Below are 26568 nucleotides of genomic sequence, written 5' to 3' on the forward strand. Positions count from 1 at the left end.
CATCTCAACCCTCGTACCACCCAAGTGGCTGTTACGTCACTGGCCAGTGTGAGCCTATCCAGACAGTCTCTGCCCACCTCTCTCTTTTATTTAATGTTGCTAACCCTTTAGTCGTCCACACAAAATAACAGAAATTCTTCCATGCAGCTATTATTACACAGACATCCAAAAAGGGGGAAAAGAATCTAAAACCACACAGAAGTTAAAACCCATGTGGTTTTAATAAGAAGAAAAGAAAGAGATGGTTTAATTAAGTAATAAGACTAGACTCCCCAGTGGTTAATAAGGTAATTTGCCACATGATTAAAGGTATATGCAAGAAGAATTTCTGTGGTAACATTCTTGCTCAAATGGATGCTCTTTGGAAACTGGGGTTGTTAGTCACTTAATGCTATGAACCTTTTGAAACAAGAGAAAAGAGACAGCCAAGAGTCACTTGTGGAATTCTCTCATTATTATCTCAATCTTTCAGAAAAGACAGAGAGAACACAGGATTGTTATGGAAAACCATGATCCAGCAAAAGGCAGTCAGATTTCAGAGTGCACACGACTCCTGTGTATTCTCAGCTCTGAGACTGCAGAGGCACTGTGAGGCTCTGCAGGGAACAGAGACTAGGTCCTGCTCTGACCGTTTACTGGAATGGATGAACAGGTGCTTAAGATTTGATAAACTAAAGCCTCCAAGACACTAGCTCCTCTTTAAATGCTTCCGTTTATTTATTTGCCATCTACCTTCCTGCCTCTGTCCCTCTTCCTGTGCATCTCGTTGGCATGTCTCCATTTCTTCTTGAGATCTTTTTCCTCCCTGGGGCATTCTCTTTCTTAGCATTCCTAGATAGTCAGGTGGCAGGGCCTGATACAGACCACCAGAAACCCCTGCTGCTGGGTAAACAGTAAAGTCTGCACAGCTGCTGGGAATGACAGGGGCGTCTTGTTCCAAAGCACTCTACCAGATGCCTCTGTGGTGAGAAGCTGAACTGTCCTATCCGGATTCTAGGCTCCTGCCTTCTACTATTTGTATGACCCTAAAGAACCTCACTGCTTCTTATCTGTTGAATGAAAATAGTGATGTCCTGTCTACTTCATAGAGCTGTAGGTGCTATAGTTTGGAATGCTCTATAAACTGTAGGGTTGTATACACACATCAGATTACTGTCCTTATCTTCTCTTTTCATGATCCTCTAAATATCCCCAGGGGACTTCTTGGCCTGGGGCAAGAAGGCCCCTGCCAGCTCTAATAGTCTATAATTCATCATTCATTCATCCATTCATTTACTTATTCAATAAATATTTTTGGACCTCAGGCTACTACAGTGAATAGGAAGGCAAAATCCCTACCATCGTGGAGCTTACATTCTAGGGGAATGACAGACAATAAATAAGAAAACAAATAGAATAATTAAAAAATACAATAAATGCTATGGAGAAAATAAATAGGCTGATATAATGGGAAATCAATGAGGTGGGAGATGTTTTACACAGGGGGTCAAAGAAGGCCACATGGATGCACTGCAATGCAAAGGGTTAAGAAAGAGCCAGCTGCACAAAAAGCAGCAAAAGGCCCAGTCCAAGGAGAAGGGTGACAAGTCTTGGGGTGTGCCATAGCTAGGACAGTGAAGAAGCAGAAAAGCAGCCAGTGTACCCAAGGAAAAGTGAGTCACTGAGATGAGGTCAGAGACATGAGCAGGGGCCAGGTCATGCAGGGTCCTGCAGGCCATGGTAAACAAGTGCAAATGTTATTCCAGGTGCAAGGGGATATATTAGAGGTGCTACATTGTTGGAATATCACTTGGGCTGCTGTATGCAAAATGAATTTTAAGGGAGCAAGATGGAAGAAAGAAGATCAAGAAGAGAATGTAGAAGTAATCCACATACACAATGAAGGTGACTGCAATAAGGGAGATGGCAATGGGTAAAGAAAGGAGTGGAAAATTGAAATATAGTTTGGAGATAGAGGTAAGAGGACCTACAGACGGTCTGGGTGTATGTGGTACGCATAATGCTGGAATATACCAAATCATGGGCACAGAAGCTCAAACCAGAAGGACGATGAGGAGTTTCTAAAGAGGGAGACTTTCTGTTTTGTGGCGTTTTTTTCCCTAGAAAAATTGTGTTTGTAGATCTCTCGATCTACAAACCCTCAGTGTCTTTTGATACATAGGGAAAGAGGACATCTCTAAATAAACCATGTCCTGGCCACATATGGCTAGATAAATGAAAATCGATATATTGATTCCCTTGAAAGGACACAGGAAACCAAGATGTGTTCCAGACAAAGATCATCTTGTTTCAGGCTGACCCATAGACGCCGCAATTCAATTAGTGTAGTCTCTCTCTAGCCAGAGCTTAACTCAGACATCTTAAACCCTCTTGGGCTTTACCTAGACACCCTGAAGTCAAACAAGAACACCAAGAAAAACATGAGAATGTAGCACTCTGTGCTTGGTCATTCTCTCTCTCTCTCTCTCTTTCTCTCTGTCTCTCTCTCTCTCAGCTTTTATTTTGAAATTATTGCAGTTACAGGAAATTGCAAAGATAGGAGGGAGAGTTCCCATGCACCCTTCACCCATTTCTCCCAGTGTTACATCTCGCATAACTTTAACACAATACGAAAACCAGGAAATTGGCATTGATATAACATATGTGAATAGTTCTATTCCATTTTATCATGTGTAATAGATACACTTAACCACCATCACAATCAAGGTACAGACCACGACAAAAATCAACTGGTATCAACTGTTACTAGTTTGAGTGTGGCATAGAAAACTTGTCTCTCTGTAGGTCCCTTTGGTCCCCTCCCACCCCCCACTATTTTAATTGTCTTAAATATTTCCTCTCTATATATTGGAATTCACATGGGACAGTGTTATGCTTTTTGCTTTGACCATCAAATATGATTTAGAAAACTTAAGAGGAGAAGAAAAATCTACTGAGTTTCCTCATATTTTTACTCTTCCTGTTCTTTCTCCAGATGTCCTTAAGGTTCCTTCTTTTACCATTTCTTTTCAGTTTCAAGAATTTCCTTTAGCCATTCTTTAGCATAGGTCTGCTAGTGACAACTCCTCTTAGTTTTCTTTCATCTGAGAATGTCTTGAGTTCCCTTCCTGAAGGATAATTTCACTGGATATAGAATTCAGAGATGATACTTATTTTTTTTTTCAGCTCTTAAGAATGTTGTGCCACATCTTTCTGGCTCCGCGATTTCTGATGAGAAATCCACTGTTGTTCAAATAGCTTTTCCTCTGTAGGTAAAGTGGTATTTCTCTCTCTCTGCTTTTAAGATGTTTTGTTTTTGTCTTTAGTTTTCTGAAGTTTTATTATGTCTTGGTGTGGATTTCTTTGGGTTCATCCTGTTCAGGGTTCTCTCAGCTTCCTGAAACTGTAGGTTTGCCAATTTTTGCCAGAGTTGAGGATTTTTTCCGCCTTTATTTCTTTGAATATTTTTTCAGCCCCACCTCCTTTCTCTTCTCTGAGACTCTGATGACACAAATGTTAGGTCATTTGTTATAGTCCCACAGGTCCCTGAAAGGTTCTATTCTTTTTTCAGTCTATTTTTTTCTCTGTTGCTCAGGTTGGGTAATTTCTCTTGTTCTGTCTTCAAGTTCACAGATTCTTTCCTCCGTCCCTTCCATTCTGCTACTGAGCTCATTCATTAAGTTTTTTTTTTTATTTTGTTATTGTATTTTTTCACTTCTTAAAACTTCTCTTGGTTCTTCTTTACATATTTCACTTATTTTTCTGAGACTTTCTATTTTTTCACTTGTTTCAAGCATGTTCATAATTGCTTGTTGGAGCATTTTTATAATGGCTGTTTTAACATCCTTATAAGTGAGGCCCCCAGAGATGGGAAACGGGGAAGAAGGGGCTAGCAAGAAATTGGAGAATGATTACATTGTGTAATGCTGAACATGCTAATTATCCTGATTTGGGCATTACATAATGCACACAGGTATCAATATTTGATGCTGTACCCCACAGATAGTACAATCAATTATGTTTCAATAAAAAATAATAACAACAAAATAAAATCCTTGTCAGATAATCCCAACATATGAGACATCTCAGTATTGGTGTCTGTTGATTCCCTCATCTCTTTTACAAAACTATTTACTCTTAACCCCGTTGTCCAAAAGACTTGGCAGTCCCTTGCTCCAAGGACAAGCTAGTTTGCAAGTTTCCTGTGGCCTTCAGAGATTTGGGTCTATATTGCTCCTGTTGCATAACACAGGCATTTTACAGTGGTTAGGAACACAGACTCAGGGGCCTGATAGATTCAGGCTGAAACTTAATTCTACTACTTACTAGCTATGTGGCCTTGAACAAGTTATTTGACTTTTAAGCCTCAGTTGCTTCATCTGTAATGGGATATGAGTACATTTATTAAAGTATTTGGGGTGAGGGGAGGGAGAGGGTAAGCAGATGATGTTTTTGCAATTGGTACAAATTGCTCCATGATATCTGAGGAGTAAGAATGTCTAAACAAAAATTTATTATGAAAGACAGATACACACAGAAGAGCACATACGACATATATGTATCTTAAAAAAATAAATAAAGTGAATTCCCACAATCAAGAAATAGAATAGCCACGGTCAAGAAATAGAACACAGCCAGTACTTTAAAAGTAGAGTTGCCAGATTAGCAAATAAAAATACAGGAACTGGATTTTAGACAAACAATAAATAATCTTTTTTAGTATAAGTTTGTCCTATATTTGGGAAATACTTCTACTAAAGTACTGTTTGTTGCTTATCTGAAATTCAAATTTAACTGGGTGTCCTGTATTTTGTCTTGAGACCCCACTTATGCAGCTGCTCCTTGTCGTACTACCCTTCCTCCCACCTGGCCTTCCTGTATTTATTCCTTTGCTTTGCTGTCTAGTTTTACCACCTATGTATTGATTCCCAAATGTAGGGTTTAGTTCTGCCTGTTTGGGACAATCATGGGCTTTTTTAAATAATTTTTTTCTAAAGCATGTCAAGTCCAGGCCCAATTCTCCACTCACAGTGTTATGAGCAGTCTAGTATCTGTCATTTTTTATTGTTTCCCACTCCTTAATCTAATGCTATGGTTTAAATGTGTCCCCCAGAGTTTATGTGTTTGAAACTTAATCCCCAATGCAAAAGTGTTAAGAGGTGGAATCTGTAAAAGGTAATTAGGTCATGAGGGTTCTGCCCTCATGAATAAATTAATGTCACTATCGTGGGAGTGAGTTTATTATAGCAAGAGTGGATTTGTTATCAAAGCAAGTTCAGCCTTCTCTTGCTCTCTCTCTCACCTTCTTATCTTCTGCCATGGGATGACGCAGCAAGAAGATCCTCACCAGATGCCAGCACCTTGATATTGGACTTCCCAGCCTCCAGAACTGTGAGAAATAAATTCTTAATATATTAAGAATATATATGAATAAATATAAATTATTAATTTATGAATGTATAAATTACCTAGACTGTGGTATTCCGTTATAGCAATACAAACAGATTAAGATACCTGGTAATTCAGAAACCCAATTAAGGAAATCTGGGAAGAGGCCTCAGGTTACCAGCTACTGAGATCACCTCTGAAGATGCTTCTTGCCAGACTTATACAGCTTCGTCAAAGGCAGAAGGCCCTGCTGGTGGCTTCAATCCCTCCATGCCCAGCTGGCCTTGGGATTAATTGCTTTTGGTGTCCACATGCAACTCTGAGTTATTTCCTTCCAAGCTCCAGAACCCTCTAGAGAGCTGTGTACATATAGCTCAACTTTTACCGCTCTTGGAACCCACCCACTGCCCCTCTTTCCTATCCTGATTCCTGAGAATTTCACTCTTCTCTGAGCTCTTCCTTATTGAAAGAAAAAAAAATTTTTTTTTCTCTTCTTTTTTGAGAGAGAAAAAACTGTCTTTCTACCATTCAGTTTCACAGGAGCAGGGAGTAGTGGCTCTTGGGGAGAAATGCTGGATGATTTATAAAGCCAGTGACTCATCACCCCCGAAGAGCAGGTTTATCTTTCCTAAGAGAAATAAGGCTCAACCCTTAGAAGAGTGGTAGTGCCTCCTATCTCCCAGGAATGAAGAGCTGCTTGTTCCAAGTAGCAGAAATAAATAATGTAGTTATACCTGCATATTCTGCTATATTAAATTCTCAAAAATTTATATATAAAGCACTCATCTCAATGCCTGGAAAATGATGAGAGTTATTAAAAATATTGCTCGTATGATCTTTTGTATGATCTTTTCTCGTGCATTAGATTTTTCTCCCAAGTTGCAGAAAGCCAGAGTCTAGTCTTCTAAGCTCACTCACAGCAAAATACACTGTGTCACCTCTGCCATGAACCCAAATTCTTTTTTAAACCAGTTGCAAACTAGTGAAAATTGACATTGAATACAGCTTGGAAGGGAAAAGCTAGGGGTGACTGAGCAGCAGGCAACCTTTAAGAGCTAGGGTGTGGAGACGAAAGGAAAGGCTGTCTTGCCCTCCTCGCCTTGCTGGCGCAAGGAGTTAGTGGACTGCTTTCGTGCCAACAGGCGCCTCAGGTCTCTCTCCCATCACCCGGCAGGCTCCTCCTCCCCAGCTGCCCCTCGAGTCAGTGCCCAGCAGAAGCCCAAGACACAGCTACAGAGATAGAGCGGGGAAGAGAGCCTGCCTGGTGGGCCCCCGGGACAGCTGGCTCAGTAAATACTAATTGACCACCACATTGACCACCATCTGTCAAAGACAATGATACACACAAGGGCAAATAAGTCCACAAATGGACTAGCTGGTATTTGAGGAGGATCAAGGCCATTAAAAATAAGTCAGAGAGCTGGGCTATAGTCCTATCTTAACAAAAGGCCTGACATTCCACATCCACACAGTAAGAAATCTTTCTAAAACTGGAAGGAAAATCTGAGCCCTAGTTCCTCTTTCTTTGGCAAAATGTAGAGGGGGAGTTAGTTGGGACTTTGGTCTCATGAGGTTTCTTGTGTGTTCATCAGGTGTTGGGTTTGCCAGGTGAGGGGCCTATTTTCAAGCTTGCATGGAAGTTAACACCATGCAGGGTTCTGCATCACTTCTGTACTGATATTAGGAGAAAGCAAGGGTCATGTGGGTCTCTTATCAGCCTACTGATGTCCCTGAACTGCAGCATCCCAGACTGCAAGTCAAAAATGCTCCTGGACTCAGTAAACCTAAAGAATTTATTCATTGAGCTCGCAGGACCAAGGTGGCTTTATGTGTGAAGAGTGCCAGTAGAACATTTTGTATGTTCAATTAGCCTTATAGATTATTTTGTTTGTTAGTTATACCTAGTGTTATTTCAGAGTCCTGTTCAAGATTTCAGACACACACCCTTGCTGGTTTTGTTGTTATTGTTACTCTTGTCTGATATTTGAATTATAATTCTTCATACAGAAACTCAAAGAATGCCACGGTTATACCAGATGGTGAAGACTCAAGAAGAAAACATCATGGGCAGATCCAAACAGCATTAATAAGAGATGCTGCTCCTGCCTGACAGACGGCAGGCGGCATTTTGTTAACAGGAGTTCAGGAATTCTATCTTAGTCAAATAGGCCAAAGGGGAAGAAGAAGTTTGGCTCACGTATTCCATTCGTTTGTGGAAAAGAAAGGCCCTTTCTGCCTCTTTCCCTGAAGTCAGCCCAAGGCAGACTCCCTCCACTCACCTCCCACTGGGTGGGCTGAGGAGAGGAGTTAGAAGAACTCTGGGGAAGGACTTTTCAGGACCCCACTGAGCCAGCCTTGGGACTGACCTTTGTGTAGTGCTTTCCAGTTCACAAAGTCTTCCACACCCATTATGTCACAGCCTCTTGGGTCAATGACAGCATCCTGTTTACATATGCGCATGAGCAGGAGGGGTTGGATGAGGTCTGTCTGGAACACAGGCCTTCTGATTCCACACCTCCTGCTGCTTTTTGTTTCCCTTCTGATTCACAGTTCACAGAGAGACTTCGGAAAGTACAGAAAATGGGAGAATACCATGCTATTACCACTCAGAAGCAGGCACTATTTATTTTGCTGCCTTTTTACTACTTATATTTACCTATGTTCATTGTGGAAAATGTGCAAAGTACAAAAATGTATAAAGGTGAAATCTGAAATCATGAAGATAAACTGAGGTACGTTTCCTTCCAATCTTTTTTTCTAAGCACATGTAAACCCAGTACCATTGGCTGTTCAGTGTTCCACTGTTTATATTCTTTGCTTGTAGTGACGATCACACTAGCTGCACATACCACCAAGCCTGCCACAGGCTTGTGGATGCAAGTGGTCCCACTGGCAGCACTAACCCAAAGAGGGTCATGTGTAACACAGGGTCCCCACCTTTCTCCAACCTCGGCATTACTTTTGAGTCCTCCCAGCATATCTCCTGTTTGTTCTCAAGTAATCCTCACACACTTTTCTCTCTACGCCCTTTTCATTGGTTTCCACCACCTGAAAACTCACTTGAGGATTGTGTCCTGTCACTCCTCCCACCCTGGGAGCCCAAGGCCCCGGTTGGTCCCCTTCCATACTCTGTGATCCAGCCTGGGCAGTGCTCTAGGCAGATGTGCGGAAAGGCTGCTCTTTCTCATTCTCTGAGATGTATTTGCATATGCTGGGTCTCCCACGGCAGCACTTCCCAACTTCAGTGTGCACACAGATCACCTGGGATCGTGCTGAAATGCAGATCCCACTTCACGAGGCCTTGGGGAGGTCTATGTGCTCCCAGGTGATGCTCATGCGGCCAGTCCCAGCAACGCACTTTGAATAGTGAGTCCCTCGAATTCCTCTGTGAAAATAACCCCATATACCACATTGGTACAACTCTGCCCATCCCATCCAGCTTTTCTCCTTTTTCCTTCCTCTTTCCCCCATTCAAGTAAACTCATACTGATAGGTCAACTTACCCAGCAAGCCCAGACATTTCTACACAGCTCCTGCACGCCCCCCTTCCAGATGCTGTGACCCTCATCTCACCTTCTCCCTCTGTCTGTCCTGTGGTCAGCTCTTTCTAACTCCCAGATTCCCATAAAGGTCATGGGCAGAGCAGTTTAGTTATCTGTCCAGCTTCTTCATAACCACAACCCCACCCCAGAAGTTGCCATCCTGACTCAAGGCAGTTTTCTCTCTTAAAGAAATTATGTGGCCAGCACTTAGAATAATCATTTTCCCAGCTAGACAACCACAACTACAACAAACATTTTCACATGTAAAGCTTTGTCTGCATTTTGGAATATTTCTTCTTTAGGACATATTTCTAGAGCTGCAACTAATGGATCAAAAGGAATTAGAATGTTGGGCCTCTCAATACATATCCTCTCCCATTCTTTTTCAAAGGGGCCACACTGCCTAATGCTGGGGCTTTGTGGCTTAATTTGAGGGGCTCTGAAAAATGGAAAGATATTCCCTGCTCCCAAATAGTTCCAAAACCAGCTCTTTTATGATGATTGAAATCCACCCTACACTGCTTGGCTTATAAGCACAGAAAATGCTGTGAAAATACAAAAGATACCATTACCCAAGTCAGAAAACAGACCATACTATTTGGAGGCATTAATACTTTACCTCAGAGCCTTCCTTCAACTTAGGAACCCCTCACTGAGCCCTGAGTGCCAGGAAGTTTGGGTTTTATTACTGTTGGGAGGTGTGGGTATAAAAAGATGAGAAACAGTGTGAAAGGGGGAAAATCTGAAACATAGATTTTATTCCTCAACCCCTAACTCTCTCCACCCTAGTTTATGTGGAGCAAGGGGTGGGAGGAGGAGCAGCAAGGGACTGCCAGGGGTGTCATCCTACAGCGGGAGAGAGGAAGAAAAGAGAGGACTTCGATGGGGGGACAAAGAGGCCCATGGCCCACTTCACCTGCCACACAATTCTGTCTTTTCCAGTCAGGTGGTGGTTGAAGATTCTATGGCTTTCTTCACCTACAATCTCTAAATCTACTCCTCTTGACTCTCAAGATTCCTGTACACTGAGGGGCTGTGTCAAGGAGGTGATACAGGTACTTTGGGAACTTCCCAGACTCTTTGGGGTCATCGCACATGGAAGTTCTCCTTCCCATGTTGCTCATAGAAAGCCCAGGGTCTCTGTTGGGGGCAGCCCTGTCCAGCCATGATGAACACTTGTGGTTCATCAAAAGCAAATTGTACAAAGAAGAGCACACAAAAGAACAATTAATAAAACTTAGGGAATCAAAGTGGCATCAGGAGCTGTACATTTTATAGATGCTGTTCATTAAAAGAGAAAAGCAATGACCCTCTGATAGATCCACTCCCTCGGGGCTGGCCATGGCAGATCCCACAGTCTATTTTCTTGGTGCCTCATTTCCAATTCCAATGGATGCCAACTGTCTTGTTTTGGACTTCAGTGGGTAATATCTTCTGCTTTGAAAGGCAAGAAGAGAAAGACTCAGGTTGTGCTTTTTACTTAGCCAGGGTGGCATCTGTTTTCATCCACAACAGGACTACTGGCTAAAGGACATATGCCAGGATTTTTTTTTTTCAGTAATGAGTTTTTAAATTCCCAGAGAAATTCCTATTACAGGTTTTTAATAGATATCTTTGCCCAACAGCCTCAGTCCCTTAGCTGGGAGCACTGGCATTTGCAGGCTTGGTACTTGCTTACCTCCCGGCTGTGGGTTGATCCATTGATCACATGAAGTCTAGAGACCAGGCATTTTTCAGAAGCGATTTTAGTTACCACATATGAAAAGGTGGCTGTCAGCAAAATCCTATCTGAAACACACTTATTATCACAATTAATTTGTTGGCCTCATTTTTTAAAAGAAAAAGACATAAGCCATCAGTGGCTTAGTTAATGTGCCATTGGTTCAAAAGCCAGTCTTTACTGTGTTTGTTTTAATTTAACAGAGATGAATAAAGGAGAAACTATGTGCCAAACACCTCTTAGCCCATGAGGTGGGTGAGCTGGAGTAGAAGAAATAGAAGATTCTGGGACCACATGACGTTAAAGGATCACTGGGAAAAAGATTATTCATCTTGCACCCATTCACATAGCATCTTAGAAAGACAATATTCCAAAGCTGATAGCCAAGGATAGAGGGAGAGAGGCCCCTTTCACTTCTCTGCTCCTCCATCATATCACCATGCATCTGAATGACTGAAGGCTTTGCAGCCTTCCTCTCTGAGGCATGCCAGGAAGACAGATGTCAAAGGTGTCTGTTCATTCACTTGGCAAGATGAGTCTTCTCAACCTTGTCTTGAGAAAGAGGTAAAAGCTTGGTATTCAATGATATGCTCCTTAGGGAAATGGGGGTCGTATCTGTGCCAGACTTTTCACAAAGAGACACTGGAACACCAGGCTTTCCAGAAGCCCTGATGGAGATAGACAAGATGGGAGAAAGAAATTACATCACCAACAACCTCAACAGAAACAAAAGGGTAACAATAACACCTGCCATAAATGGAACACCTGCTTTGTGACAGTCACGGAGATATTGTCTCCATTTGAAAGGTGAGAAGACCAAGGCTCAGAAAGGTTAAGTAATTTGCTTAAGGTCACAATGTCAGTTAATGTCATAGTTGAAAACCCAGCTCCATCACTTAATAGTTAAGTGACTGGGGGCACAACACTGAATCTCTCTCTGCTGGTTAATTTCCATTTGCTACCTTGAAATAAAGAGTCCCACCGCCTTTTGATGTTTGACTTCTGACAGCTTTTAAGACTCACTTCTCCCTTCTCCTTCTGCCCCTCATCTTGGCACGCTGATTAGAAAGCCTGGATGCTCCCTCCTCTGGTGCTGGCTGGAATTTTAAACCATGCATGGGAACCCTCACCCTGCCTACCTCCTGCCCCCAAATTACCAATAAAAATACCAAGCCAATCTCCCTTCCTGCTCTCTTAAGCCATTTTCAGACCTGCTTGGGAGCTTCCCTGCTCTCCCCAGAAAGTCTCATTATGTGAGTTAAGACTTTTCTTACCCTTCTGGTGTATACACGGCATCATCAATCTCAACATCCAAACTGAATTTTGTGCAGAGTCCCTTCTATTTCTTCAGGATGAGGAAACTCTGAATCTATTTTCATTCTCTAATCTGCCCATGCCCTGGAAGGCTGATCTGCAAAGCACCGTCAGTCTCCCTTGCCCTCTGGCTTCCCATTGGGTTAGGTCAGCAAAAGGCATGGACAAGATCAGAGGGGAGAATGAAGAGAGGTTGAGGTATTTCTTCCCTGCTTCTCCCTGAGCTGGTGCACATTTCTGGCCATTGCAGCACCCCTGTATAACATCAGCTCCCAGCAGGCAGGCCCCCCGCACATGCCAGGGCTCACTGCTTCCTCCCCATATCCCTTCAGCCCTCAGTCGTAACAGTTTACCAAGGCTTCTCTGGGTGACTTGACATCCTTTGTTGGCTCCTTTATCCCTGCCCCACCTCTGGAAGGAGTCCTTTCATTAAAGTCTCCTTATTGGAACCATCTGAATTCAATTCTGCTTCCTGCCAAGACCCTGACTGCTACACTCTCTAAGCCTCAGCCCCCTCACTTGTAAACTAGAGATGACTAATAACACTTAATAATAATATGTCATAGGATCGTTGTGATGGTTAAGATAATTCAGGCAAGCATTTAGTGTACTGCCTGTATATGCAAGGTAAACTGCACTATTATTATTATCATTATGTACAACAGCAATAGTAATAGTGAAAGATGACACTGGAATTAAAAACCCAGGTGTCCCTGTTTGTAAAGTTTATGCTTTTCCCACCAGGCTACACTTTCTTCTTTAGAGAAAAGAGGTCAGACATCTCCCAGCCCATCTTGGAAATATCATCTTTATACTGTCACATGAATTAAATCATTTCTTATTCCTTGCTTAAACAAAGCTTCTCCAGCTCAACAAATTTGTCAGTTAAGTGGGAGCTTGCCAAAAGAACAAAGTGTACTGTTTTCCTTTTAACATCCCAATGCCAGACATGATTCTACGTCTTTCACCCACCAGGGACTTTTTGGAACATCATCTCATAAGGCAGCCAATGGGAATTAAATATAAATCATTGTAATTAGTATTCAAATGATAGGTGTTTGTCACAAGTCCATTATCAGAAACTAAATATTCATTAGCCATTAGGCATGACCTTTATAGCTTCTAAACATTTGTGACCACTGCCTAAGATGCTTCCCATCTGCCAATGTGCACAGAGGCAGCTCATATGAAAGAGAAGATTTTATAGTCCTTAAATATAGCCAGGAAATATGATGCCCAGATAGAAAAACCCTCAGGTCATTGTGACTCAAATGATATATTGTGCATGTATAAGATGATAGTGAACTAAGGAAGGAGGTGGAAAAGCTGTGGAAAATTAGGGGCATTGGGGTGACTATAGAAATAACTTGAGCTTGAGGTCCTCTTGTTCTGAAGTCCCCTCCGCCCACATTCCTAGACACTTTTCCTGCAATTGTCTCCTCTCCTGCCTGTAGCTCAGAAAATAGTGAGTTAAAGAGGCAGCATTGGGCTGTCCACTTAGTTCAGTTGGTTAGAGCGTGGTGTTATAACACCAAGGTCGAGGGTTCAGATCCCCTATTGGCAAGCTGCCAAAAAACAAAATAAAAAAATAAAGAAGTAGTGGTTTTTTTTGTAACTTCCTAACTTGAGGAAAGGCTTTTATTATCAAATAATCAAAAATTATCACCACTCCAGGGCATGATCTCTCAACAGCTAAGTCATGTGCACGAACCTGGCATTGGTACAGTGATGGCAAGGTGTGACAAACAACGTGTGGGCTGTGAAACGGAAAACCTGGGTTTAATCCTAACTCTGCTACTACAAGCTGTGAGCCCTTCAGCAAATTACTCAACTTCTGTGCCTCTTCTTTAGTAAAATGAGGGTAATGGTACCTTTTAAAAAGGTTATTTTAAGAATTACTTCAAATTTAGGAAAATCACCTGACACAGACATAGTGTAACTTTAATAAAAAATAGCTATTGTTACCATTGGCCTCTAAGTACATAACTCAAACAAAGCTAACAAGTGAGTGGATTCCACAGGAACTCGTTCCTATGATACCCCAGAGCATCACATGGAAGCCATAAGAGTACGACTCTAGTCTAATATTGCCAGTAATTTGTTATGTGTGACTTTGGGAAAGTCACAGCATTTTAGACGCTAATGTAAGCCCTCAGCTATTTTTAAAATCTTGGAGAGTCCAGCGGGGAGCATCTAATTATTGGAGCTGAGGCTGCACGAGCACTGGCTTTGCTTTCCAAAGGAATTGTCTCAGAGTTACATGATTACCCTGATTACTTTTATTTTGATCTGATGTTCTCACTGGCAGCTACATATGACTTTAACACAATTGAAAAAAAAAATCAAAGAGTTACTATTTTTGGTTTGGGGTTTTCATAGTAAGACCTGACAAAATATATGGGAGAAATTTTAAAAAGAGATTCTTGGTGATGAAAAGTCCAAGAAACTTTCTAAGGCACTTATTAGCTCTACTATATTTCTAGCATTCTCCTTAAAGATCTTGATTGTCCAGAATTTCCTCCCACAAGAGACTATAAAGTATTTCAACTCATCTTCCCTTGCTGCTCTTCACCACACAAATACTGTTTTTAGTCATGTAAAACCAGCTACAAGCCACCTATGTTTATATGGTGGCCTCTTTCTGGCCATCAATCTTCTATGGATGAACAGGATATTAAATATTAACTTATTCTTTCAAAAAAATTATTGAGCACATACTGTGGACAAGGTACTGTCCTGGATAATGAGAACACAGCAGTGAACAAAACAGACAAATTCCCTGCCCTCGTGGAGTTTACATTCCAATATAATGTTAGTGATAAGTGCTTTCAGGGTGACAGTGATAACGCAACAGGGAAGGCAGCAGTGAGGAGGTAAGCAATGAGCAGATGCTTGAGGGTGAGGAATTGAGGTTGCTGATACCTTGGCAAGAGTGCTTCAGGAGGGATCATGCCAGGGGTGGGCATGAATGTGACATTCTGAGGAACCCTTGGCCACCGTGGCTGGAGAAGAGCAGACGACCAAAGGCCTTGTGGGCCATGGTCAGGACCGAATTTTATTCCAAGTGTGTGATGGGAAACCACTGGAGAAGGGAAGGGAAGGGACATTTTTTAAGATCTCATCAACAGCAAGCCTGGGGCAGGGACACCAGTAACATTCTGAACCAAATAGCCTTAGAAACTTGGTACTGCCACAGTAATAAAAAGCAGCAGAATTGCTGCCTTCATGCCCCTGAATTTGAATGGAATTTGTTCTCCATTCTAAACAGAGAAATTCTCTAGCATGCTCACAACCCTAGTGCTGCTCTTTAGCCCTGGCAATAATTCAAAGTAATTAAATGTAAAGACCCATTTTCAGAGTGCAGATTAAAATGACAGCGAAGAGCATTACAGGCAAATGCAAAACCCTTCACTGAACCACGTAGATTGTTAAACTGGAATAGCATCTACAACTCACAGTTTACCTATTTCTCAATCCAGAGCGTGTCTAGGTGTGCCAGCATTTGCATGTCAGCTGGAATAAAGCTTTTTTGCTCAGAAGCAAGGACAGGGGATGCCATAACAACAAAATCTCATTTTTCCTTCCTTCCTGTGTAGGATGAGGGTTTGGGATTCTTTTCTCAGTCTTCAATGTCTGCCTTTCAAGTACTTATGGGAACCCCAATTTTGAATTGTCAAACATATTACTCCTATTAAAACCTCAAGAAAAATAACATATTTCAGAGGGTTTTTGGAGTTTTCATCAAATCATTCCCAGGGTCAGCAGAGAATATATATGTGTCGGAAGATCTAGGGGTATCACCTGAAGTGGCCTACTAAGAAAAGAAATTTCTTCAAAGAAATTTCATCATAAAACTATCCTTGTGATTTTTTGTTATATACCATCATAATATATCCAGGTTTGTTTTAACACATAGTATTTTAAGATACCAGTTGAACTGCTCAACTCTCCCTCCTCCTTCTACTTCCAAGTTTGAAAGAAATGAGCATCCTTGATTGTGCTGTATGTTTATCATGTGGCTTTGGGTTACGTACCTGTGAAGAAACCAGTTATATCTAGTCAGTTCTTCAAGTCAAACTACCGAAGACTTACACAGCCAGACCATACTGCTCAGTTCTCTTTAGAATTCCTTCACATCCATGTGGCTTCAGAGTATGTTCAGTTTTTTATTGAGTCAGTATAAGAAATAGCCATATTTACAGCTGGTGGTTAATATGCCCATCATGTAATAACCCTACAACAAATTCCTCTCAGCACTCAGGACATTTCTGTCTTTGTGAAACAGCATTTTTTTAAAAATTTTATTTTATTTTGTCAATGTACAATGTAGTTGAGTATTGTGGCCCATTACCGAAACCTCCCTCCCTCCCAACAATGTCATTTCTGTTCACTTGTCGTATCAACTTTAAGGAATTGTAATTGTTGTGTCTTCTTCCCTCCCCCACTATTGTTTGTGTGTTTATTTATTTATTTTTAGCTCCCATAAATAAGTGAGAACATGTGATATTTCTCTTTCTGTGCCTGACTCGTTTCACTTAATATAATTCTCTCTAGGTCCATCCATGTCATTGCAAATGGCAGTATTTCATTCTTTTTTAATAGCAGAGTAGTATTCCATTATGTAGATATGCTACATTTTCCGTATCCACTCATCAAACAGCATGTTTTTAAAAAACAAGAATTCACGAATCCAGTATTTGGTTCTTTTTTGCTTTGACTGATAGGAAGCTCAGAAATGTTTTGCATTCAATATTAGAAGCATTCCTTAGTCTGGTATAATTATACTTCTGAAGCCAGCACTCCACCTCCCTTTTTATTAATTGGCTTTAGGGTTTTAATTTTTATTTAAATGTCTTTCAGATATATTAACCCTGTATTTCTTAATATAAGCTATTTCAAAATGTTTGCTAAGCGGTCAATGCAAACAACTCCATGGCTCTTGTGTGAAAGAGAGAAATAGAGAGAAGTTCATTCATTCATTCATTCATTCATTCAACAAACCCTGACAGAGCTCCTCCTCCGTCCAGGTCCTGGGCTAGTCTGGAATGAGAGACAATTGTAATGTGCGCATTTCCTCTTCCTTTTCACTGGGGACAGACTGAATGGCCTCAAAATATCTCCTTAAGTCCAATGTTTCTGCTGTCTTTCTTTAAAAATAAAAGGAGCTTTACTTTTAAACATGCATTTATCCTATATTCTTCAACAGCCTTCAAAGATCATATTTGGAGCATGTGTCCCCATGGCACCCGCACTCCCCTCTCTCCCCCCAGAGGAATCATGCCCAATTTTTATTAGCTACATGACAAATTTTGTTGAAATTTATAGTATACCATTTGTCTTCTTAAAACAAATACCTACTTTAAATTGCCAAAGGTCTGTGGAGCCTAAAGATGAAGGAAGTATGTTTTGACTGCTGCCTCTGCAAGCTCAGCTTTGGGCTGCAAAGACTCCCCTGTAGAAACCATGGTCCGGGCTAGAGCACCAGACCCAGCAATTCTTTAGCCAAGTTCCATAGCACTAATTTGCTTCTAATACTTAAGAAGCCACCTGCCATATGCCTTCAAGGAGGGACATACCAATGAGCTATTGCCAGCCCCTGGGGAAAACAGTGGCAGCCCTGGTTCCCATTCTTGGTTTTGATGTGGTCCACATGGCCGTGCAATGTCTGTACAAACCTTCTTCCTCTGCCTTCTGCCACCTCAACATCCACTTCATACTAGATCTAGACTCTCTCCTCATACCAACAAGACTCCCAGGGGAGAAATCAGCTGCTCTCAGTGCCCGTGCACCCAAAAACAGGACAGTGCTCCAAACACCAGTGACTGCTCTTCTGGGGAGCTTGGGAGAGGTTTATAGTTGAGTATCTGTGTCCTTCTCACTTCAACGCCATTAAATCCACTCACACCTACATTTTCTCTAGACAATGCCTATCACTTCAGAAAGCCCAGAATCCTCTGTTACATCACATGGATGATTTAAAAGCAGTGTTATTAAATTACCTTCTAATTAATTGGTTCTTGGTGTTACCGAGTCAGATTGCTAGAGGCTGAGTCCCTTTATCGTCTGATTTGCTTATTACCCAGGCCAACTCTAACAAATTATAAATATCTATAAAGACAATATTGAGAAGGCAGGGACCAGCACTTAAACATTTCTAATCCAGTTTCTACATTTTCTCTTGTTCATACCACAGGCTAAGGGTGAGATTTAATTTATACGTGAAGGTGTAGGGGCCAAGGGAAAACTTCCTCTTCAGCCCTGAAGGTTCATTAATAAAGATCCCTGACAAATTTAGATCGATATGAAAAAAAAGTATAACAAATTTTATTATTTAACATGCTGAGAAGGGGCAAAGCATGGGGGAATCGTGAGAGAGTAATGTCCCAATTTCCCAATGCGGTACAGAGCTTATAAACCCATCTCCATAGGGAAAGGGGAGAAGGGTGGGGGTGTAGGAATAAGTGATTTTTAGGAGGATACAATGGGCCTGGGAAACATACAGTGGCCTGGAACAAAGTCTACTTGGCTCACAGAGAGACAATGACTGGTAAATGATTTTCTTTAAAATACTGAATGGGACTGAAATAGAAGACAATGCTCTGTGACAAAAGTTAGTCCAGGTGTGCTGACAGACTCCAGCCTTTCTTCTTGTAATATGAGTTAAGTTAATGAAAACTCAGGGAAAGGACCCAAGGTAATTGTTTTCTTCTTTGGCGAGGGGGGGGTGTCCAGACTTTAGGCAGATAAGGGAACAGCTTCACCTGTGCTTTGGAGAGTAACAGAGAATTGAGAGACCGGGGGGCGGGGGGAGTGGGGAAGTCAATGTCAGAGAGACCTTGAGGCTTCTTCTTTATTCCAGCATTCAAAGCACCATATTTTGGGGTAATAGCATTCTGCACCCCAGTGAAGACAAGTTGGGAAACTTTGCAAAACTGGTATCCCAGGAATTTATAACACTTTGCATGGAGGTCATGCCATAAGTGTTAGCTGACTGGGAATGTTTGTCAACATGTACAAGCCTTAGACAGAAAAATTTTGTCTGGATTGATGTAGCTTGTGATTCAGGAACTCATCATTCTTCCTGCTACCTTTCTCCAGAAGCATCTATTCCGTTTACTATAATTCAGCTCCCCTCTTTTTCCCCTCCGGTCAACTCCCAGCTCATCTACATCGTCACCCATCCTTAATTAATCCCCCATGTTCCTGAGGGATCCAACCAGTAGTCCCACCCTGCCACCCCACCTCCGCCGAGGCCTTGCTCATTAAATTATTTCCTCTCTTCTATCCTCAGAAGTTGCATTCCCCTTTTCTATCTACCAATATTTTCAACTCAGTCACATCTAAAAATAAACTTCCCTTGAGTCTGCTTCTCCTTCCACCACAGCCCTTTCTCTCCTTCCCCCCGATTACGAGCTTGCCACCTCCTCTTCTCACTTGCCATTCTCTCCTCAACACACTGCCATCTGTCACCTGCCACCAGTTCTCCAGGAAGCCAGTCTTCACCAAGGTGACCAGTGGCCTCTCTGTCACCCAGCCCACTGGCACAGTTTTACATCTTGTCTTGCTGCCAGCTTTGACCTTGCTGGCAGTGCACCCACAACCACCTTTGGCTCCGGCCCATCATTTCTTCCTGATTTTTCTCTCTTCTCTGTCTTTCTTCCCTGCTCTCCCTCCTCTGGCTCCCCCACCAGATACCAATTCTGCCTCTGACTTTTTTCTCTCTCTTCTACCTGCTTCCCTTGGAGACATCACGGATGGGCCCATTGCTTAGACACAAATCTTTGAAATCAGACATACTTGAATCTTATATTCTGGTTCTGCTACTTATGAGCTTTTAGACCCTAGGAAATTACCTAACCTCTCCAGGCTTCAGCTTTCTCTTCTATAAAATCAAGGTAAATGATGATAATAATAATAGTAATAACTGTCCTTTCCTAGAGTTGTTGTTGCAAGCTACAAAGGGCTTAGCCCAGTGCTGATATACAGAAAGCTCAATACATGGCAGCTATTACAATTTATTATTACCCTTATAGCCCCTAGAGTGATCTCTTTTCACCTTCTCCCCCGGCCTCAGCTCATGTACTTGGTTCATGACTTTTACCTCTTCATCCCCAACCCTGCCCTCTCCCCTGATCTCCAACCCATGCTTCAAACCACCTACTAGTCATGTTCTCTGGGATGTCCACAAACATCTCAAACTCTACATGTCCTGTTATGAGCTGAACAGTGTCTACCCAAAGTTCATATTTTGAAGTCTCCCCTCAGAATGCAATGATATTTGGAGATAGAGCCTTTAAAGAGATAATTAAGTTACATGAGTTCATTAGGGTAGGTGCTAATTCAATCTGACTGGTATGCTTATAAGAAGGGGAAATCTGGACACACAGAGAGAACCAGGGATGAGCACACACAGAGGAAAGACCATGTGAAGACACCCCAAGGAGGCAGCCATCTGCAAGCCAAGGAGAGAGGCCTCAGGAGAGAATAACTCTGCCCAACACCTTGATCGTGGACTTCTAGCCTTCAAACCTGCAAGAAAATAAATTCCTATTGTTAAAGCGACCCAGTCTGTGGAATTTTGTTTCAGCAGCCTGAGAGCAAACTAACACGTCTCAAACTGAAATCACTCTATCTTTCCTAAAACACGCTCCTCCTCCTGCATCCCCTCTTTTGGCTAATCAGTGTCTCTTCTTTCTCCCTCATGACCCACATCAAATTGGTCTCCAAGACCTGCTAATTTTAATGTCTGAATAGCTCACAGTCTATGCATCTCCTTTCTTAACTCAGGCCCACAGGATCTTTCATCTGGTTTATTGCAACAGCCTCCCACTTAATTTGTCTCTCTCACCACAGCATTTCTTCATTCCAGCCCATCCTATATACTGGTTAGGTTAATCATTCCAAAGCACAGGCGTATTTGCATCTGCCTTCAGCAAAACACCCTTTATTAACTCCCCACTGCCTGGTAAAAGCTCCTCAGCCTGATACTGACACCATCCCCAATGTGGCTGCAGCTTACCCATCGGTCTGTGTCTTGCTATACCCTTCCTTAGACTTTTGTTATAGCCAAACAGGAAAAGGTACTGCTCCTGAAAAAGGGCTTCACCCTTTTTGGTCATTCCCTGAACTAAAATGCCTCCCCACTCCTTGTCTTCATTCCACACCACCAAGGCTTCCTTTTCTCATTTGCCACAGGAAGGGGTCTTTGCATTGGGATCAGCCCCGACAGCCCATCAGGACAGCCTGGGTCATGTGTGCATCCTCTCTTCCCTCCTCTCACTGTAAACCCTCTGAGGGCCAGACAGCTCTGTCTCCTTCACCCTTTACCCCCCATGGTGCCCACACAGCCCCTGGCACATGTCTCTTGCACAGCGGTGACCAAATGAGCAAAGGAACAATGTTGGGATCAAGGTCATGAAGACCAGAGGTCTCAATGTCCTACATAAGCCATTCTCAGAAAAGAACTTCTCTTCCTGATTTCACTGTACTGGGTTGGGATGTTGCTCAACTAACCAAAGTGAATCATTAGTCCATATTATATTCTGGAATTTAAGCACTAGAGATAAGGCAAAAAACCAAGAATTTTTGACAAGAAAATGGCAGTAGGAGGCAGAAGGCCAGTGGTGATGTCATTAATACCCAGCCATCATATTTTGACCTTAACATTTCTCTGGGAACAATTTTCATCTTTGTTAATGACTCTTAGAGCGCTACTCTTACACCCACTCCAAACTGTTCAGTCTGTTAGAAGCATGTGCCACCTGGTGCCATCTTATCTGACCTTTCTAGCAGCCCAAATGACACCCCCCCATTCACCCCGCTCTTTTCCCTTCCCTGTGAACATCCCTTACAGAACACAAGTGGCATGGAGTTAGGTCCGTGATGTGCACATGAAATCTGCTCTGACTGCTCACTCCTGGCAGCCACTGCTTGGTCTCAAAGCATTACAGCACTCTGGGACTTCCCCAAAGGCATTCCCCACTGAGGCTGCTGTGTCTAGGTTCTCTGATCAGCAGAACGTGCAATTGCAAGGGCCAGATTGGACTCAGTTCTTTGGGTTATGTTATATCGTTTTTAAGTAAGAAAGAATGCACCCCTGTGTGCTGCACCTCTCCTGCAAAAGAGCGATGATCAGGGCAATCATGAGGTGGCTGCTTTGCCATGGCCCTCAAATACTATGTGTTATAACTTGCGATATCCATCCATTCTAGGAAAGCGAGATTCTGACAAGCTAGTTTTTAATTTGCTTGTCTATTTTGGCAAAGAGATATAGTTCTACCTCTCTTGAAACAAGAAAATGAGCTTGTCCAAACAAAGCCTTAAAGTAGTTGCAGGAATACCTAAGACTCAGAAAATGTAAGATCACATACCTACTAGTTAGACATGGTCCTTGGCCCTCTGAATCTCAGTTTCCTTGTCTGCAAAATGGCATAACACTTGCTTCTCTCACCCCCTTGCTTCTCTCATCCTGTTCAAATCCAACCAGATGAATATGTGATCTGAAAATTGTATAAATATATTACTTATTTTACATGTGTTTTTATAGGTAATAACTTTGTGCTTTCTTATCTACATTTAAAATTTTCTGCCATTAAATAACCCAATATGTGTGCCAATTACTTAGTTTGCCCCCACCACCAAATTTCTATGTATTCAATATGAATGAGAACATGATATATTTTATCATGTGCCTGATACATGGTAAGACATAATACATACTCATTGAATTAGTTAACTGGTTAGCCCTATAAACTTTTTCGGATGTGCTATAGTTACACAGTGGCTAGATTCATACTCCTTAGTTCTGTGGTCTTTCTATACATTTTATGAAAAATAATGGACAAACCAGCAGAGGGTTTAATTCTATGGAATAAAATGTTTCATTCACTCTCTGCTTGACTTACACAGAGTTTCTCCTCTACACCACAAGAGGGGTCTGGTTGTTTTCTTGGCATAAGGCTAGCGTGGAGGTAAGGGGCACCGGGGCTGAGACTGGACGAGACACCCAGGAGAAGGGAGCTGTATGCACAGGACTTTGGTCAGAAGACCTGGAATGGCATCTAGACTCTGACACTTCCTTTTTTTTTTTTTTTAAGTTTTATTTTGTCGATATACATTGTGGCTGATTATTGCTCCCCATCACCAAAACCTCCCTCCCTTCTCCCTCCCCCCCTCCCCCCCAACAATGTCCTTTCTGTTGGTGACACTTCCTACCCAAGCTTCAATTTCTTCACATTAAAAAGATAAAATTTTTTAAAAACAATAGAAATAAAAAGTTTTGTTGTGTGGTAAATAATATAATGCTAAGGATTCTAATTATTTTCACATATAAAAGATATAAGGACCCCTGAGGTTAAAACATTGCTCTCTTTGATCATTGAAGTGAAAACATGATGCCGTTCTTAAACACGCAGTCATGTCTTTCCCATTCACTTTCTGCGGGGCCAGTGCTGGGTGCTGCCTACACGTTGTCTTTCTGCAGCCTTCCAGTCTAGCTTAGATATGGCTTCAGTGTGGGAACATATACTTAATTCTCTCATATTCCTTATTTCCCATGTGTTCTGAGTTCTTTTGACTTATTTAAGGCTATGACAAAGTTCTGAGAATCACCCTCTACAAAGCTGAATGACAGTATACACACATAGCTGAAGGCGTAATAGATTCTTGGATAATAAAACTTTTAAAAGCAGATTAATTTCTCATCATCACATATGGCCATATAAGTGATCAGATGTACCTATATCTGCTATTGACAGAAAAAGAGGATGTTACATATAATTGTGAGAAATTATATTATTAAAGAATTTAGAAATAGAAATTGTCTGTTATCTGGGTAAGAAAGAGGGGGGAAATTAGACACATCACTGTATGGATAATCTTAATTCTAACTAACTTTTTTATGAAAATGAAGCTTCAAATGCCTCATTCTCTTCAGAGTCTTTGAGATGGTAAGCCTTTTGTGGGTCTTTCTAGCCTGAGCAAACCAGATTTCACCTGCTAATTAGCTTTCCTGAGACTTCACACCCCCAAAAGCATTTAGTGGAAAGGTTGCATTGTGAGATGTTAAGCAACATCTATGGGAATCTTTCAACAATGGCACCAAGAGTACAGGTTTTTCAGGAAGATGAATGAGTCAACAGACAGTATGAAGGTTTTCAATTAATCCCTTGTTACAAGCTCTACTTCTTATTGTTGCCCCTCATTTTACCTGCTTTTCAGACTCCAAACCTATATCTTTCATATGAGAATTAGGATTGCTCGCTGCTGTGGCTCTTCTATGCATAATCTTAGCTTATACTTCTTCAGATTGTTTTGTCAGTCACCATTGAACCATCTGAATTTCCTTTTCAATTAATTCTTTGAAATCATGTATACACCAATGATATTCCCAATATTGTAAGTTTTAGGGATCAATAGCTTTGCCAATTATTTTTCTATTATTTTACTAGGGTCTTGGGAAGGATATAGATATAGATAGATAGAGATAGAGATACAGATACATAGATATGGATGTATAAATAGATATAACTAATAGACTTTCTGCAACTGAAATTCATTAAAATTTTCTGACAATATCCTTAGAACCACTTCTTTGTTTTTAAGTCTTTGTATGTCCATTTCTAAAAATATGGGACTAATTAGGGGTAGAAGTAAAATATATTCCTGGTTAAGAAGTTTAAGGGTCTTGTACTTTAGAATACAATGGAAATGTCGGAATGTAAAATGGCCTGGCCACTTTGGAAAACAGTTTGACACTTGTGTCAAAAATTAAACACATACTTACTATTCAGCCTGGCATTCCCACTCCTAGGTATTTACCCCAGTGAAATGAAAACATATGCCTGTGTAAAGACTTGTATTCGAATGTTCATAGCAGCATTAACCATAATAGCCAAAATGTAGAGAGAACACAAATGTCCATTGACTAGTGAATGAATATGCAAATTGTGGTATGATGAGATAATGCTCAGTAATATAAAGGGGTGAACTACTGATACATACAATGTGCTGAATCTCAAAAAAATTGTGCTAAATGAAAAAAACCAGACATCAGACTACATGTTATTTGATTTTATTTATATGAAGTTCTAGATAAGGCAGAATTACAGCAAAAGAAAGAAGATCAGTAGTTGGAAGGGATTGGAGATGGGGGACGGAGATTGACTGAAAAGGGACGAGGGACCTTTCTAGACTGATGGAAATATCTATATCTTTATGTGGTGATGTTTATGTGGATATGTTTCAAAACTCATTGAATTGTATACTTAAGACTGGTAAATTTTATTGAATGTAAATTATATCTGTTTTAAAACTATTAAACTGCAATGCTTGCAAGAGATATCCTTACCATTCCTAATCTTCATCCTATTCATTATCTTTCAGAGACATGGGGTTCACCCATTTTTTGGTAAAAACAATTTTTAAAATTGTTTTGATTCATCAAAATGTCTTCCAAATCAACAAGCTGTGCCAAATTGATTACATCAGAGTGACTTGTTTCTTTCCAGCATTGTCCAGTATAACACTGTGTCTTCTGATTTTTAGTTTGCCAAACATCCAAAAGCAGACTAAAAATTTCAGTCAATGCTCCAGATACTTAGACCAGTTTAAGTGGTTGGTACCACATGGACTAAATATTTGATCGAGCTTTTCTCTTTTCATCTAGGTAGTCACATGCAGAACAAACATAAGAACCATGAGGAAGATGGGCAGAATTCCCAGGCAGCTGGGAATACGTCACACAATGGCATGACCTAAAGATGTAAATTTGAAAGTTCATATTTAAAGCAAGTCAGGAGATAAGACTGCACCATAGAGACATTAGTGAGATTGTTAATAAGACTTTGTGCCTTAAGATTTGATGATGATAGTGTTGATGATGATGATAATGGAGATGATGATGATGGAGATGATGATGACGATGATGATGATGGTTATAATGATGATGACGATGATGATGATGGTTATAATGATGTTGATGATGATGATGATGGTTATAATGATGATGACAATGATAATGTCAACAATCGCAGAAGCTATTATTTCTTGAGTGCTTATTAAGTACCAGGACCTGTATTAAGCCATTTACATGCATGATCTCATTTATTGTTCACAGTAGCCTCGTGAGTAAGATACTGTCAATAGCCCTACTTTATTAAGGAGAAAACTGAAATTTAAAAAGTTTAAGAATACTCCTAGTAAATGGTGGACAAAGAGCTCTGATCCTAGGAAATGGATCAGAGGGAAACCCAGAGTGCAAGGGAAAACAGATTGTTGACTAGGTTTGCTGAAAGCAGCAGATTGCAGAGTTGGAGCAGACACACTGGCCATCAGTCAGGATGGAGATGAGGTCAAGGGGGCAATGTGACCTGTAGTAGATGCAACTGTTGTGCCCAGAAGACATTTCAGCTTCCACTATTCTGTGGTAAAGAGGCAGTGGAAAGGGCTCTATTTTAACTTAAAATAGTCTGAGGGGAAGCACAATCCAGTTTCCCCTTATCTCTTCATAAGCTTTTAAATGATTATTTTCTTCTTCATAACTTCTGCCAAAACCTCATTTTTGTCCTAAGGAGACTTTTAGCCACAAAATTTGAAGCTGTGGCAAGATAAAGTCTTTCGTCATAC

This window comes from Cynocephalus volans, chromosome 2 (assembly GCF_027409185.1).
Source record: "Cynocephalus volans isolate mCynVol1 chromosome 2, mCynVol1.pri, whole genome shotgun sequence".
In the NCBI taxonomy this organism is placed as follows: Eukaryota; Metazoa; Chordata; class Mammalia; order Dermoptera; family Cynocephalidae; genus Cynocephalus; species Cynocephalus volans.